The sequence below is a fragment of the Balaenoptera acutorostrata genome, chromosome 10 (genome assembly GCF_949987535.1).
Source record: "Balaenoptera acutorostrata chromosome 10, mBalAcu1.1, whole genome shotgun sequence".
NCBI lineage: Eukaryota > Metazoa > Chordata > Mammalia > Artiodactyla > Balaenopteridae > Balaenoptera > Balaenoptera acutorostrata.
In genome coordinates, this window is record NC_080073.1 from 45,256,501 (window position 1) to 45,269,182 (window position 12,682).

Sequence of the window (12,682 nt, forward strand, 5' to 3'; positions counted from 1 at the left end):
GTGTCAAACATGGCTGCCACTGTGCCCAGGAGATGGGGACAACCAGCTGGGGAGAGACCCATGCAGTGGGACGGTTCACTGTGAACTGAAAGCTTCTCTTCACGACACCCAGCAACCCCAAGTTTTCTGGAGTCCTCTAGTCTTCTCTTAGGACCACTGGCAACCTTAGGCAACCTCATTTAATTAACCGTACTGATCACACACACGAGGGCAGGTGGTGCACACCACGGCCACTCGCTCCATGTGATGGGCACTGGTAGTCTGCTCAATCATTCATTCATTCATTCAATATTTATTGAGCACCTCTTTGTACCAAGTCTGGTTCTACACATTGAAAATATGATGGCAAAGTTGGTTCTACCCCCCCCCATAGTGCTTTTATTAGAGTGGGGAGATAGACAGTGTACAATAAATAGATGATATAGTATCAAGGAATTATAAGTGCTATGAAAAATAAATCCAGGGTAAAAGCCTAGAGAAAGCAAAAGTGCTATTTTAGTAAGGATGGTCTGGAAAGACCTTTCTTAGGTTTATTTGAGCAGCAACTGGAATAAAGTGAGGAAGTGAGCCCGGAGGATGTCTGGGGGAGGAGCGGTCCAGGTGGAGGGGAGAGCAAGTGGAAAGGCCCTGAGGTGGGAGAGCAGTGGGTCTTCCTAAGGGAAAACAAAGAGACCAGTTTGGCTGAGACTGCACCAGGGAACACAGGGACAAGTTGTGAAGGGCAGCATGCTACACGGTACTTGCTTTATTAGTCCCACGTGCATCTGGGCCATTCTTGGGCTTCTTATGAGAAGGCTACATCCTTCAAGATGCCAGGCATATCCCTTGGCCAATCAGGGACATGCCTTATAGCATATAGCATCTCAGCAGCTCAGCCCCAGCACGTGGGGTTGGAATTACTCCTGCTGAGCCACAAGCGTGGTATCTGCTGTGATGAATCCTCTGGCCACCAAAGGGCCCCCCGCCCCGTGTCAGCCTTTCACTCATAGCATCGTGTCGGGCCAGCCACCCACCCTCTGTTGTCCACACGCCTGGTGTTAAGCTTCAGCCTTCTTGGCCTGAGCCCTGAAACTGCTGAGGATCCACTACACCCTTGCTCTGGAGAGCAACCACACGGTGCTGTGCACTGTGGCTTCAGCAGGGGGTAGTTAGCTTGGTTAGTGGGCTCATCTCCCCATGGGCTCAGCCCTCTCCAGCTTAGAGCACCGCCTACTGCCCCTGCTATTTTGGACTCTCCTAAGGTCTACCAAAGTCTAGGTCACCCTGGCAAGCCTCTGCCCTAGAGTCCTGTCCTTCACCCCAGCCCTCATTCTTGCCATTCTTTCCTAGCCTCCTCTGCCTCCTGCAAGCCTGTGTGTCCCACTGCAAGCCAGCCTGAATTTTTACAACTGGGCACCTACCACCCTCACCCTGCTCTGCATTCAGGCTGGGTGATATAAGGGGATGAAACCACGTCCAGGTCTTTTATAAGCAAAGAAACTTGTAATTAAGGGGAAACACAAGGTAATTTTTTCAAAGGAGAGTTACTAGGATTGAGCAATCATGTGCCTCCCTCTGTCCCAGCAGACCCAGCCACTGAATGACCTTTCTTAAAGGTCTGGGCCTTTCTGAAAGTTTTGGTTTATGTCATACAGAGGTCATACACACCTTGAAATTTTATAACTCCAATATTTGCTTGAGACTACTGTTGACAAGAACTTGCATCCTTTCTCAAACTAAATAGATGGATAAATATCTATTGATTTATATCAAGAGAGATTTATGTCAAGAAATTCTGCCTTTGCACTCATTTTGCAGAAATCTATATGGATTTCTCGTCAAAATCTTTTGACCAGTCATGCTAAACGTTAGAATCTTTTCCAAACCACCTGGCATATTATCAAATGAGCAACACCTAGATGAGTTTTAGGGTCAACATAGCACAAAAATTGTCATCTGTAGTAATACAGAGTTTTCTCTTCTATGTCATTTTTAAGGAGAAAACAAGGTATCTCTACAGCTTACAAATAAACTGATTTGCTGAGACAAGTTTCATTACTTGCCACCCACCTGCACCTCTATAGGCACCTGTCAATCAGCACAATCTACGCTGTAAAGCCACACAGTTAATAGTATTAATTGATCATCCTGTAGGCTGCGTCTCAAAGAAGCTAAGTCCAATGTAATGTGAGACCAGCATGCCAGGTGGCTCAGGCACATCTCATCCGGCATGAACTAGTTGACCTCTCCTATGCCTTACAATCTGATATTGCCAGTAGTAACAACATAACGCACTTGCAGAGACTCAGAAGTGCCTTCAAGGGCTGTCTTGACTTTGTATCACCTTCCAGAAAGGATGGTCTTCATAATAAGTCCATTTGGCTTGAACTGATTCAACGATTGCTGTGTGTGGAAGAAAAAGATCTGAATCAAAGGATCCCCAGGTAGGCTGGAGACTTGTGTCTTGTGTTTGGAGCCAGCCCACCGTGGATTATGAAAACTTAATCTTTGATGTTACAAACAGCAGCTGCTTTGACCAGTTAACTTTAGAAGATGAATTGACCCAGGATGTTCTAAAATTCACAACATAAGCAGTAATTTCTCAAAACTTTTTCTTGGTAGTAGAAGGGGCACAAATTATTAATATCCAACTTAAACAGCAGTAGTTCACAGGCTACAGATTCCATGTGTGAAATTTAAATCTCTGAGCAGTGACTGATGGTGCTGGGAAAAGTGCACCTTCAGTAATCCCACAACTCCAGCTGGCCTAGTCTTATTTAAAGCAGGGACCGTGAGAAACCCTAACATAGCATGTGTTTTTGTCCCACTGATGGCAGTGTAAGCAAAGTGGAGATCCCAACAACAGCAATAATTTACATTTCAGTGGCACAAGCCTGCACCTCATGCAAAAAATCTGTCCACACCCTGCTCCTCCAAACCGCAAAGGTCACACGTATGCTCTTGAATAGTTGTCCCTTCCTCCTCTCTGGTCCCTTCATTGATGCTTACCGATCAGGAAGCCACTTAAAGGCAGTGCCACCACTGCCTTCCTTCCAGGAGGACCCCGTTGTCTTCGTTTGGTTTCCCCCAGACAAGGATTCAAGCAAAATCCGAAGTGCCCATTCATATCTCTTGTCCACTTTTCTATAACAGCAAGTATTTCTTATTGATCTGAAAAACACAGACACGGACACATATACACACCCATACCTACTCTGGCTAATAATCCCTTTTGTATTAAATGCATTGCAAATATTTCTTCTGCCTGTAACTTTTGCCATCTAACTTTGTTTATGGTATTATTTTTATTGTTGTTCAGAAATTTTTTTATTTTTATAAGGTGAAATTTCTTAATTTCCCACTGCTATGGCTTTTTGGAGTCTGTTTCTTGCTTATGAAGGCCTTCACCCAAACACTGTTGGTTTTTTTTTTTAATGAACTGTCCTGTGCCTTATTCTAATACCATTACATTTTGTTAAGTTTAAATTCTTAATCCTCTTCAATTATATTTGTGTGCATGGTGTGGTGTAGGAGTATAATATTGTTTCTTTCCAACACCTTTATTGAATGACCCAATCTTTTCGCCACTTTTCAGCAAATCCTATTACAGAAAGATTCAAATATGAGTAAGATTCAAATATGAGTATACACCACACACAGTGATTCCCTGAATGTAGAATACTTGCAAACTATTCTGAAAATACAGTCCATATGTAAAGGCTAAATATATGAGTATGTAACTAACATTGTGTAATTACTTCTTCATCTATTTCCCACCTTATTCCAGAAAGACTTGTGCGTAGGGTTGTGCATTAGAAGTGGCCAGTGGAATATACTAGCTGGGCTTAGTTTGCATCATCTCCAACCCCTCGACTGAGCTCTTGTGTGTGAGGCATTCTCGGAGGTCCTGCCCTGGGGGGACTTGAACCGGGCAGGCTCTCATTGCAGGAGCTTTCTGCTTGGCTTCCTAGTGTATTCAGTAAGTGCATGGAACAGTCACAGAAAAAGAGCCAAAAATGTGTCCTTGGCTGTCATTGGGTGAAGCAAGTAGGGGAAGGGGGGGGCAGCAATTTCCTTTTCATTTTGCCCCATGGGGCTTTAAGGGTAGGAAAAAGGCTTGGAGCATGTCACACTGATCCAGGAGGCAGAAAAGAGAGCACACTATGAGGCAGAGCCCCTGCTGGCTGAGGGTAAAGAACAGCCCAGGAATGCTTTTTCTGCCCTGGGCCGGCTGCACCTGCTATATTTGGGGTCAGTCTTCTGGAGGCAATGCCTCTGCAGGATTCACCCAGGGAATTCCTGGGAATTTCCACCCACTTCCTCTCCTCCAAAGGGCAGCAAGTGGCTTTTCACTCTAAGGGCATTTGTGTTTGCATTTGGGTTTAGGATACATTGTTAACTTACCCAGGCTTCTCAGAGAATCCACAGCCACAGCCCTCGGCGTCTTTTTAGGAATGCAAGTGAAATTTCCTTGAATGTTCTATTTTGTGTATGTGTGTGTGCACACGCTATTTTTTGTTTACTGTCGTTTTTTGAAAAATACCATGTTGAATGTTTGAGGGCAATGACTTCGGTACTAATTGCAGGCACATAAGAAAAGGAGAAATAGTCATGCAGACAAATGCACCTAATAGATGAGATGGACAGCTGTTCGGTGAGAGTGTGCCCTGTGGGGCTCAAAGGGGGAGGGAGGGAACATCTTCAAATTCACTTTGGGAGGAGGAGTAGGGGGTAGGTCAGGAAGGGGGCTCTGAGGAGGTGATCTGGTCATGGCTCTCACTTCCGTTGTCCCTGCCAGGGAGGACGCTCACCCTCTATTTCCTGCCCTAGCAAAGCCTTTCCTGTTAAATACCACCCTTCGTTGCAAGACTTGCAGGCAGACCTTATCTGCACTCTGCCGTAGCCCTTGGGACATCTGAGCCCGCCTCCAGACTGCCCCTGCTCTCCAAGCCTGCAAGACAAAGGGAGGTGCTCTATAACAGCTGTGATCATGAGATGAAGGGGAACATCCCTGACCCCTCGCTTCGAGGACCCCTTTGGCAACAGTGGAGGGAGCTTGAGCTCTGAGGCAGACACCAACCAGGAGCTCAGCAGGAGGGTCAGTAATAACGGTTGGAAAGGAGGGGCCTGGGAGACTGCTATTCCATCACCACACGGGGTAGGGGCTCTGCATTAAAGATCACTCAGAGGGTTGATTGCAAAATGAACAATGATAAATAAGCGTGCAGTCCAAATGCTGTGCCAGAAACTCTGTAAATTCCTCAGTTCCCGCATGCATTATCATTCCCATTTTACAGATGATGAAACTGGGATGCAGAGAAGCTCAGGGGCTAGTCAGTTTTGAATTCAAACCCATGTCTTCTCCCCACAAGTTCCTCCCACTCTACTGCATGTGGGGATACAGGTTTATATTTCAAACCAGCGGTTCTCAGCCTTCCCTGCCTGTGTCACCACATCGTCTGCATTCCAAGGCTCGCACATCAGTAACTTCCCAGATTTCACACAGGGATCCCTCACCAGAAAGGCAGAGAGGAGGCCATGTCCCCACCTCCACCCCTCTGCAGGGAGGCCCATCAGATTCAGAGGGGGCCGTGTGCCTGCTTCACACTCCCCAGAATTTCTAAACTACCCTCCAGGCCACTTGAGAAGCACTGATTCAATTAAGCTAATAGATACGGGGCAGGTGACTTAATTTCTGCCCACATAACGGCCATTTCCATTCCCAGGGACAATTTTGGATTAACACTTGACACTCCCCTCTGCAAGCTTTTATTCCTTGTTTCCTTTTAATGTGGGAATTTATCAAAGGACTACCTTTTCCATCTAGAACATTGACATCCAGGGCCAATGGAGGTACAGATAGTGGGGTAAGAGGAGACAGGGACTCGGGCTACCTGGGAACAGAGAGTGAAGAATTGAAAGGCTGAAAAAGGTGTGAGTTGGGTTGGGGGCAGGCTCTGCTGCAGTGACAAGAGAACAGGAGGGCCCCACAGTAGATGATAATGGTGTCCCAGCCACATCCCCTCCGTCCACCCTGGAGGATTCCTGCAGCCAGCTAATGGCCACTTGCTGATGGCGTCCTGTGCCTCTCGGCCTGAGGGCATCCTCTGTCCATAGACACGTGCTGAGTCCACATTCAGATCAGGCAGGAAGGACTGGGGAGTAAAAACCACCTCAGAAAATCTCTCAGCCAAGGAGGGATGGGAGCTAGTGAACAGAAACTTCAGTTTCCTCTGCCTTGGTGAGAAATTCCGAGGTATGTTCTACACTGGTTCCCAGAGGTCCCAGCAGGATTGAGTCTCACTCGCCCACAGAGGTGACATGCCATTAACACCCCCTGAATTGTCCTCTTTTCCTTCCCTGTATCACTTCCCCCTCCCACATAAGCCACCTGCACCCAGGTTTTTGTCTTGGAGTCTGTTCTGGGGAGACCCAAATGAAGACAGGCACCTGCGTCAACACTTTCAGCCCAAGCTCTTTCTCAGGCTTCCATTCCACATACCAGGTGCCTCCAGGACACCTCATCCCATCCCCACCAGACGCCTCATCTTGCAGTAGGAACTAACTTCTCCTTCCTCTGCTGGGTCAACTAATGGCATGGAAGTTCTTTTCTATGATATCACCTCCCCCTGGCCTCAGAGATTAATTCCAGTGACCCAATTTGGACAAAGTGAAAGCTAGAATCGGGTCTTTTGCTCGTGTACTGGGGGAGAAAAATCTTTTTCCAGCCCCAAGAAATGCTGGTTGCCATTTGTGAGGGTGAAGACAGGTCCCGCTAAGAATGGCTGATGCTGTTGGGGCCCCCTTACCCCTTCATGGGCACCAGCCACTCGCCACTGCATCTCTGCCTCTGGGCTTTCTCAAAAATCTCAGAAGGCTGCATTCCCTGAGTGCCAGGGAATTAACACTCCCTATGAGCAGCCCTCCACCGAAGGCTGGTGGAGTTGTTACCTTGCCCCTCGAGCAGGGTAGCACTGAAGTGTGTGTTCTACATGGTTTCCAGAGCTTCTCAGTGGGATCAAGCTCCAGGCACCCACAGTGAGAGCTGGCTTGATGCCGCCCCTTTTTCTGGCTGTCTTCCCTTCTCTGTGTCACTTCCCCACATCCCCACTTGTACTTCCTGCATTTTCCAAATGACATTCAAATCCCTGCCTTGGGGTCTGCTTTGGGAGAACCCAAATTAAAAGGTGACAACTCGGAGGAAAGAGATAAAATAACAGAAGGGGGAAAACCTATTCTTTGTCATCCTTTGAACTCTAGATTAAGCAGTGCCTGAGGCAGTATGTTGCTTTTTATTTTTTTGCTTAAACAAATCTGATTTTGTGTGTGTGTCAGTTGGAGCACTGAGTCTGATAGATATATCTAAAGTCCTGCAACTGCCACTGAATATTCCAGATCCTTCACAAGGCGGTCCCAGCCTTAGGTTCTCCAGTGTTCTCTCCTCACCCTCCCCCATCTCCAGTCACAGACCAGACTGGGCTCCTTGCCGGTTGCTGAAACCCTTCACATCCTTTCGGAAGCTGAAGCCATCCCAGCCCCCCTGGTGCACGATCCCCTTCGCTGTTGGACCAAACACCACTCATCTCGCAGGGCTCTGTTCTGAAGCCTCCTTTGCTCCCTCCTGCCAGACTAAAGCCTCCTTCATTTTCTGGTAGGATATTATTCCTCCTTCATGGCCCTTTCCATGTTCGTCTCATGTTTGTAATAGGAAGAAAATAATCTGCTCATTCAATTACCAACTGTCTTAGACGGGGTTTCTGGGATGCTGCTTTTCTTCTGTTTCTTGGTCTGGATGCTGGTTATTCACCTGTGTTCACTTTGTGAAAACTTATCAAACAGTAGGCTTCTAATGTGTACACTCTCTGCCTGTATGCTGTATGTCAACAGAAGAGTTTATTTAAAGGTAAAATATCACAAGTCTAAAGTCCTCCTGGCAAAGAGAAAGTCCTTTTTCTCCTGAGGACTATGATACATTTCGTTGTACAACTTTGGAGTTAGGAGATGGGTGAATGACTCACCCTAAAAGAGAAAGAAAAGCATTGGAGCTTCCCTGAATGGAGAAGGGGTGGTGAGAAGAGACGGAGTGGGAGGGGGACAGCCTTACTCCCATAGTGCCACTGCTACTCGGCAGATCTCAGCTGTCAATGCATATCTAAGCTCGAAAAATGCAGGAGTGGATATTCTTCTGGACTCTGGTAAAGTGGCTTAGTTCCAGGTGTCTAGTGACATGGTGAAATGTGGTTAGCACACTTGGTTCAGTAGCTGGCAGTGAAGAGGCCGGAGAGAGAATGCACTCTAGATTTAGAGTCACTGGGAGGACATCAGTCATATGGGGCCAAGAAATTGGTGGTGAAGCACGTTCAGTTCCTATCACAGGGGCATGGACATAATATAGTTATCTCAGTGTGTCTTTTCTCCTTTATTGTTCTGTCAATTTCTTGAGGTTGAAGGCAGCAATTGGATGTATAGATCAGTGGATGGATGGATGGATGGATAGATGGACAGATGTGTTATCTTTGTAGCTGCCCTCTTTCCTCAGCTCTAAGCATGAAGAAGGTACTCAATAAATTTCTTTTTGCATGAATTAATGGAAAATTGAAAAAGATGAGGGACTTGGGATTTCTTGGATAACCCAGAATTCTCCTACTGTAGAAACAGCCTAACAGTGTATAAAGAACACACATTTTCTAGCTGAAGAGCTAGGTTAAAATCTCAGTTTTAACACTTACCGCTAGTTATGCAACTTTGGACAAGTCACAACCTCTCTGAACTTTAGTTTCTTCACCTACAAAATAGGTGCCTGAGGAAAGAAGTACTTTTATAAATTGGAAAGTGCTTTTTTCAGATTTCTATGTTGGGAGGGTCGTTTTCAGGACCTTCATTCTAAGATGACATAACTCACCTGAATGGTGTAAATTCTCTGTCCCCAGATGCCTCTCCCACCTGTTTGTTGGCTCTGGCATCATCAAGAGTGTCGAAATGCAAATGGTCACTGATTTAAATTCACACAGAGGTGTGATTTGGGACAGTTTCATTCATTCAGAAAGAGCAACTTTTCTTTGGTGGGAGGACACTGGGAATTTCATTGGGGGTGGGGAGAGGAAGCAAGAGAAGGGCTTTATTTCAAACCCATCAAGAAAGGGAACTCACGCCTCCTTTGTTCTTTGTCACTGCTGCGTGCTATTGTCATTTGTGTTCCTATTTTGTTGAAGTGGGCAGATGTTACATGAACTTTGGAAAGGAATAAGCCAAGTGTGTCTTCTCAGAAGTAACGCCTGCAGGAGGAGCACCTGGGCCCCCTCCTCCAAGCCCTGCACAGTGCAGGGGGTGGGGGGCGTGATGTTTGCCAGATGCACCCCCTCAGCATCCCTGCAGGGCCCTACCCAGTAGTGGGCCACTACAGTTATCCTGTAGATCAGGCCTTCTGGCTTGGCAATGGCTAAGAATTCCCTGGCAGTTTTATCAAAAGGCAGATTCTGGTTCAGAGGGTTGTGGTGGGGCCTGAGACTCAGCATTTCTGACAAGCTCCCCAGATAATGCTGACACTGCTGGGCCATGGCCCCTACTTTGCTTATCAAGGCTATAGATCCTTGTTGAATTAAGAAATGAATACATGAATGAATACATGAATGAATAATAATTTATCATATTTCCATTGTGTACATCATCAGCCCCCAGCTCTTTCATCTACTAGGAGACTCTTACCTGTCTACCCCTCCCAGGAAATTGCAGCCTGTTACTTAGAACCAGCTGTCTGACCGGAAGCCAGGATCCATCTTCAGCCACATGGTCCCGTCTCTGCTTTTGAGCAGCAGCTGCCTACCCCTCACTGTTTCCACCCCCAGCCTGTGCCCTGTAACTCACCAGGTAGCATTTGATGTGAAGATGAAAGGACCAGCACACCTGGGTGTCTGCCCCACTCTTCCAGCTCCACTTCCTCAACATCAATCACTCCAACCCTCTCATTGATCCAAATTAAAAGCTGGGCTACCCAGCTCTCTCTGCAACAAATTCTGGTTCACAGCTGACCCCAAGGCCAGCTCTGCTGCCCCAAGAAAAGGTGGTGGGGCCAGTCAAGTGGTCACTTCCCTCTGGGGACCAACTCAATGTCCAGCTGACTGTCATTTTCTTCCTAAGACCCCTGGTGCTGCATGGGGAGTGTCTGGGAATGGGAGGGGGAGGACCCTGTGCATCGTCAGGGCATGCTTTGCAGCACACTGCCTGCCAAGTGGTCGGCCTCAGAGCAGCCTGCTGGTACATGTTCTGTTCCCAATCCCTGGTGACAGGATACATTACGTGTTGCGTAGTATCAGACATGAACTAAAGGCTTAGCCTCTTGTTTTCAAAGCTTCTCACTGCACAAGAGCCTTCTTCAGAAGGAACTGCTGAGGCCAAGAATACCTCCTCATGTCCAACATCAGCCAGATTTTCATCTTTTGAGTTCCTTCTGCTGCATCCCTCTGGGCATGGGGAGTGCTCTCTTGCTGGAGGACTTTGGTTCCCTCTGAACACGACTGATGATTCTTGAGGACATTTGGAAGTCAACAATTCAACCCATATTTATTGAGCACCTAATAAGTCCCAAGGACAGCCATACTGCTGAGGATACAGTGGTCAAAAAAAACACAGACGCCCCTGCTCTCCTAGAGCACACATTCTACTGGGCAAGGAGAGAAAACAAACAAGTCAATAAATAAATAAGATATTTAAGTTGGGGGGAGACATGAGGTGACTTATGTTTTAAAGAACACACTGCCTGTTACATGCAGAAAGAATAGAGGGGGAGGGGCACAAAGACCAATGGGAAGGTCATTCACCAGAGAGCTGATGGGGGCCTGGGCTAAGGGAAGTGGCTGGATTTAGAAATCTGGACAAAGAACCTCACCGAAACCTCCACTTGGTGGCAGCTTTATCACCCTACCCTCTACAGACTCCTGCAAAGATGCCTTAGTGCAGGAAGTTACCAGCCCTAGGCCCTCACTCCCTAGAAGCTGGTAGCTTTTCCCAGCATCTTGACACTATGAGACTGTCCCCCACCATCTGAGTGTAAAAAATCCAACCTCCGGCCACAATCCACCTTTCTCTTGACTTCTGCTATTCAAACCAGGAACAACCAATAAATAAGCATCAAAATGCTTTATTAGCACTAAATATTTTGTCTCAATCTTAAACTGCCTTGAAGTTTGTAGCTGAATGGGAATCTGCTATTTTCTAAAATGTATTCAGTCCAGTTTTTCCAGGTCTGGACCCTCAAGGTGAAGTTTCCGAGTGGAGAGCTGCTTGACTTGCTCTATTCCTTTATTGCGTCATGTGACTGAAACCAGTGTTTGCTGACAGCATGTCATTTCTGTCCCTGCCCTTCATGACCACTGGGCTCAGCAATGCCACTGTTATTTACAGAGACCAAACCCTATTCCAAGTTTCCCTGGTGAGACAGTCATTGTGAATGGTAGGAAAATAGTAAGGGGCGTGGACCTGTGACCATTTGTATTACTACGTTCCCTGATAGCTTTTTTTCTTGCTACTTCAGGATAAGGTCTGAAGGGCCAGGGGGATAACAGAAACTCTAAAGCACCCCCTCACAACGGGGAATGGAAGTGTTTAAAACTGTGGAAGCCTTATCTGAACTGGAGTTAAATCACTTGAATGTTGATAAAGGAATTAATGAGGAAGATGGGATTTCCTGGAACTCTTGACAATTTTCCTCTTTTTTATAGACTCTTAGTTTTGGAAGGAATGAACAAGCCTGATTCTCTCATTTCAAGGAAGAGGAAAGAGAAGCCCAGGGAGAGAAAGGAACTTGCGCAAAGTAAAACAAATTGGTGTCTGTCTTAGCCAAGTTTACTCCCCAACGCAGAACCTGGGACCTGGGCTTGCATGCCAGCTGCACAGTTTGGGAAATGATCCTAAGGAATAGGAGTGGGGCGCTGGGAAAAGGGAAGGAGAGAACACCAGTTTCTGTCCCTGCTGGTCAAGGGTTTCCCCGTGGGTTGCTCACTCCCTGTACTCCTGGCTGTGGGCATCAGAGTGGCTGAGTGGATATCCCGACTGACCCAGAGCAGGCAAGAGCGCCGTTGAGGAGGTGGTGAGGTGCTCCAGTGTTTCTCTACAACCCCTGACCCTCACTGACCGATGGGGAAGCTGTGGCCACTGGCCCTGTGCACAGGGTGAAAGGCAGCTTAGACTATGGAATTCAAATGCACAAGCATTAATGCTTGTTGTGAAATATTGCCTCTCAAATAGGACTGCCAGAATTCCAGACTATGGAAAGATAAAGTACATATTCAACAATACACAGGAACATCAACATGGACGATTTCGGCCATGACTCACTCAGTATCTCAGATGTCTGTCTCCTCACTGCTGTGTTCACTTGTTTGGGCACACTTCCCAAGGTTAACACTTCAGATACCAGGACGGAGCAATCCTTTCTCATTCTTTTCATTGATCACTCAGAGTAGGGGGCTGATAGCCCAAGTAAGGTACAGCAGAGTCCAACAGTCCTCCAACTTTTCTCAGCTCATAGCCGTCTTCATTGGCATGAAGGATCCCCTCTCACCTGTCACCTCAGAAGATCCAAACAGAATAAATGAGGATGAAACTTGCTTTGAGAACTCACAAGCCCTTTCCTCAAACATCTACATTGTTATAATGATTTCGTGAAGTTCTTAAGCACTCAGAATTCATCATCTTCAATTAATGG